A 5440-nucleotide genomic window follows, 5' to 3' on the forward strand; every position below is an offset into this window, starting at 1 on the left:
CCTGAACCTTACTCTCATCAAATTTGGTTCAAAGTTAACATACACACACTTGGTTAAGTTAAGAAACTTATCTTACTTTTCAGGTATTGAAAAGGGAAATGGGGAGGTGAAATAAATGAGAAACTGGCAGAAGGAAGGGAAGGAGGAAAGGTCAAAGGCAAAGGGGAACAAAAGGGAAGGAGTTTGCATACAAGGAGAAAACACACTAGAAGTGTTGGTTTTCCAAAACAAAACCCTAGAGAATATGGATAAAATGAAAAAAGGGAGAAAATACAAACAGAGGCAAGATAGCATGGAGGGCACTACAGAATTAGTAATTGTAACTTTGAATATGAATAGGATGTATTGTCCTATAAAACATAATCAAATAGCAGCATGGATTGAAAACCAGAATTCTAAAATATGCTGCTTAGAAGAAATCATTTGAAGCAGAGAGATACATATAGAGTAAAGGTAAACAGTTGTAGCAAAATATATTTTGCTTCAGGTGAAGTGAAAAAAAATGTAGGGGTAGCAACCCTTATCTCAGACAAAGCAGCTACAAAAATGGATCTCATCAAAAGAAATAAGGAAGGAATCTATAACTTTCTAAAAGGTACCATAGATGATGAAGCAATTTCAATACTAAATGTGAATGCACCAAGTGGTATAGCATCCAGCTTCTTAAAGAAGTTAAATGATTTACTGGAAGACGTAGACATCAAAACGCAACTAGTGGAAGACCCCAACCTCTACTCTCAGATTTAGATAAATCTAACCATAAAATAAAGAACAAGGAAGGTAATTGATAAATAGAATGTTATTTGGAGGAAAATTGAATGGGGATAGTAAGGAATATACTTTTTTTCTGCTGTATATGGCACTCACACAAAAATTTTCTATGTGCTAGGACATAAAAACCTTATAATCAAATGCAGAAATGCAGAAATAATGAATATTTCCTTGTGAGATCATAATGCAATAAAAAGCACATGCAATAATAGGTCATGAGAAAAAGACCTAAAATTAATTGGAAACTAAATAACCTCATTTATTTCAAATAAACATTTAATGTAAAAAATTTCCCCCCCCACTTTTGAAGTACATCTACTATACCATTAAAATGCTGATGAGCTTACATGAGTTCTTCAAAATCTCTTATCAAGGGTACATATAGAAAAAGCATATTTTCATAAATCGGAACAAAGGGATTTTTTCAACTTTTATTATAAGATGACAAGTTTATTCAGAAGAAATTTCATTACTTTTTTGGGGAGATCACCAACTTTTTTGCAAACAATGCTAGGCTTCTATTAAGCTTTCAGAGCATAACTTCTCTTATATTCCAGACCTACATGTCCCATAAAATAATCTATTTTTTACATATGTCCACAGATTAGCAAATTAAAGGCAGAGAGAAATGCTAGAGATCCATTATCTTGAGGTATACTTTGAGTTACCAGAACTCATCACTGGAGAGCTGACAACACAAGGAGTATGTAATGAAAGTTGTAGTTTCCCTTTTTTCCTATTTTTACACCAAAATCAGTGACTAAGAACTTAATACTGGATGACAAATCACATCCACAGCATTAGTTAAATGGTCTTACAGTTAAAAACATCTTTAAGACCAACACAATCAGTATTTATACTTTATAAATTTCTGAAGACACCATTAGAAAGCTTACATATCCCCTCACTAACAAAACAAGGAACCACATCTGATGGTTGGGGAAGGAAATTAGAAATAAAAATGCCTGTATTTATAGCAGTATTGTTCCTTTATAAATAAAGTATATGAAAATGCAATATCTTAAGTATAATAAAAAATTGAGGTGATGACTCTCAACCACAGTGCTTGGGGTTGGTACTGACATTTTGCCAGTAGTGAAACAACTTCCTACTAGGGAAAATTCAACTGTAAATGTGTGCAACTAAAGGATGAAACTGCTCAGGACTCCTCTGATGAGCTTGGATAGAGTGAGGGTCCTGCTGGGGTAGCACACTTGTGTGTGGAACAACTTCTCTTTCAAACCTCAAAGGGAATTCATCTCCTCTTTTGAAATTAGCATCTAGAAATTCATCACTCGGGATGCTATGATAGAAGGTTAATAAGAAGATCTGGATGCCTGAATTTTCAATGTGTGTTTACTTAATTTTAAAAGAACAACAGTAGAACATTCAAGTTTAAAAGAATGCACTGGATAAGCAAACTCATCAAAATTATGCACATAAAAACACAACTGTCAGAAATAAAAATCTAACTACTCAGGCTGTTAGCTTGTGTTATCAAAGGTAAAAAAAGTCCAAGATCTTCCCAAACAGTTAAAAATGAAAAAAGTGTTAACTTATCATTTGGAAAAATATAACTGAATCTGTTTGATGTACAACTAAGTCCAAATCTGTGACTCTACATTCAAAATTGATAAATGATTTCAAGAAGCAAGGTTCAAGGTCGAACTGAAAATAGTAATGTGAATAATTTTGCCAAAATCTATTTTGTTGGCTGTCTAAATTGCTCAAAAAAGTGAATTATAGTCTAATTCCCACCTCATTATCTCACAGTTACAAAGTAGGAAAACAAATCACAAATGAAAAAATCTAAAATTTATATTTATATGTAATGTTTTACATTATAAATTCAATAGATTTTATAAGATATTAATCACTAAAGTTATATAATAAAGGCATTTTATGAAGTATTGCTCTTCATGCTCAAACTGGAGACTATTGCAATAACATCACTACAAATGAGTGACATGTATTACTTGCATAATGAAGGCAAGTGAACCCTGATGCAATGTCTGTTGAAATTTTTTACTTCATCTAACAGTGCCTGGTTGGAACTTATGATTTACAAAATAAGAGTAGAGAAGCTCTTCCTACAGAGTGCACTCCCCAGAATGGTTTTCAGTGTTTGTCCAACACACACATTTTGCCTTTCAAAGTTTTTGTTTCTTGCTCTGTTTAGAAATGCCTGAGAATGTATGTGTCTGAAATACCCTCCCTTGGGTGAATGTCACCATAGCCTTTTGGAGGTCCCATTTAGCTCATCAGTCAACTCTTCACTGGCAAGGAGAGTAGCTTCTCCTTTGTCTAATTTCTGCTGCATTTTATGGAGCTTTAGGACTGCTTTGTCTATTTACATTATAGTAATGAGACTAAAATCATGCATGCTGACCAGATGAAGTATGAAATTTCAACAGAGATTCTTCTTAGTGATTTTCTGTCCACAATTATCTACAAACAACATATAGGCATGATTTGATTGAGCAATAAACCCATGCTTCAAGACATGTGGATCCCATAATTTCATCATTTCTTTTTCTCCTTCATTAACATCCAAAAATTCCTTTGTTTGAGTAATGGTTTGTTTTCTTAACCATTCAGGTTCCCTTTTTTCTTCACTATTTACTTTTCTTTTCTGGGATTGGAGTGTGAAGCAAGTGTCACTATAGAAATAGAGCTGATTGTGTTGGCTGCTGTATGTTCATTGCTGTTCTACTTTATTTTCAGATGCAAAAAATTCAGACATAAACTTGGTTCTGTACATTTTGGTCTACATATAAAAATGTGATTGGTGTTTTCATTACTGGCCCATTATGACTAAAAGTAAACCCAGGCTGAAGATGATTGTCTTAACGATTCCCTGCAGAGTAACCAGCATAACACTCATTGATAGAAATATCTATTCTAGCACCTTTTGGGTGATAAACATAATTGAAAATAAATCTGCTATGACATAGTTTAAGATTTACAGTAAACTATAAAGCCTATAGTAAACTATAAAGGCAATTCAGTGTGCACCAAGGGCAATGCAAGTCATGTTGGGCTTCAGTGTTTTGTCCTGTATTGTTGTTATAAAGGAGCTGGTAAAACATGTGTAACTTTCCTCTGAGTCCATTTAAAATATCCTTTTCATTTTTTGTTTGATGATGTGTAGATAATGATTCTTTCACAGTTAAAGTCTGATGGGGTTTAACAGAATCAAGCTTATTTTCTTGATGGAGACTCTCAGAATTTTGGTTTGCAAGAGGCTTGGCTATAGAAGCTGTAGACTCGTTATTGGTATTTCCTGTCCATCAGAGAATGAAATGCAGTGTAGGTCCCTGAGAATATGTTTCAAATGGAGGTAGCCTCTTCCTGTCAAAAACTGTTTCCTATCATGTTGCTCTTTTCTTACTGAATGGACATTCTTCCTTTTCCTGAAAGGCTTCTTCATATGTTCCATCTAAAAGCTACAAAGCACCTGTTTTGTATCAAATACAGTCATCTCTGCAACAACAGTCTTATTCCCATCTTCATGATTTGAAGCATTTTATTTTCTTCTGGCAGGAAGTTCTACATTGTCATCTATATTTTCATTGGTTTCTCCATTAATCATTCCATTAAACTCTCTTCTTCCTGGATGTGTCACTGTAAATAGCAATGAGTAAGACTTCACGTTATGGCTATTAATAGGTTCAAATTCATTACTTGAGACAGAAAGGAATGGACAGTTAACTGGTTTTGTTTGGTTGAGGTCTGGGTTCAAAGGCACCAGTTTTTTTACCTGTAGGAACTACCTTATTGGACAACTTACATCCTTCCATTTTTTTTGACAAACTTTCACAAGCAGATGTTCCAAGGTATCAAAATTTTGTTCATTTTCTAAGTTTTATGATGGCTTATCATTTTCTTTTTTGGAAGAAACCAGTAAATCTAAGTTGTAAATGAGCTGACAAGCTTTGAGATTCTTGACCTCCTTTCATTTTCTCTACTTTTGATAGTATGTCTCAACTTTAAATATTTTCCTTTTGACATTTGTTCGGGAGTTTTGGTGAGGCATCTAAGTAAGAGCTCTGTGCAAAAATATTGGCACTATAGATTTCGAGTACAAAGAAATCCATAGTTCTGTGTTGGTTTCTCAAAGGCCTGCAGGAAAAGCTTGTGATCAGCCTGGACCTGCTCCATTTTCGGCTTCTTCAAAGGCAGCAGGGTGGTTCCTCACCCCCCCACCCCCACCCCCTCCCACAGACACAACTGCTGCCTGCTGCCTGCTGCCTGCTGCTTTGGAAGAAGATGAGGTGGCCCAGTAGCCACACCACAGCCACCACCCTGCAGGCCTTGCTGCCCGAGGCTGCACCACCACGGCCACCGAAGCTTCGAAGACTTGACCTGGACTGTGGCCCCCGCCCTCAGAGCCAGCAGAGAGCTCAGTGGACCCCCGAGCTGCTCCCTTCCCCAACGCTGCTGCTGCAGCCATGACCACCATGCTTCTGAGGCACCATGGTGCAGGAGCCTGCCGCTGCCACTGCCACTGCCACTGCCACTGCCACTGCCACTGCCACTGCCACTGCCACTGCCACTGCCACTGCCACTGCCACTGCCACTGCCGCAGCCCCGAGCCCGACACCAGGTCCGCGGGGTCAGGGAATGGAGTGGGGGAGCGCAAGCCCCAGCGAGTGGGGGAAGGAGGGAG

The 5440-nt window shown here is 37.0% G+C and overlaps 1 pseudogene; it reads right to left on the reverse strand.

Annotated features, from left to right (window-relative positions):
- Positions 1–2921: 2921 nt before the first annotated feature.
- LOC141499289 (polycomb protein SUZ12 pseudogene) lies at positions 2922–5224 on the reverse strand (annotated as a pseudogene).
- Between the last annotated feature and the right edge of the window lie 216 nt (positions 5225–5440).

The sequence above is a fragment of the Macrotis lagotis genome, chromosome X (assembly GCF_037893015.1).
Source record: "Macrotis lagotis isolate mMagLag1 chromosome X, bilby.v1.9.chrom.fasta, whole genome shotgun sequence".
In the NCBI taxonomy this organism is placed as follows: domain Eukaryota; kingdom Metazoa; phylum Chordata; class Mammalia; order Peramelemorphia; family Peramelidae; genus Macrotis; species Macrotis lagotis.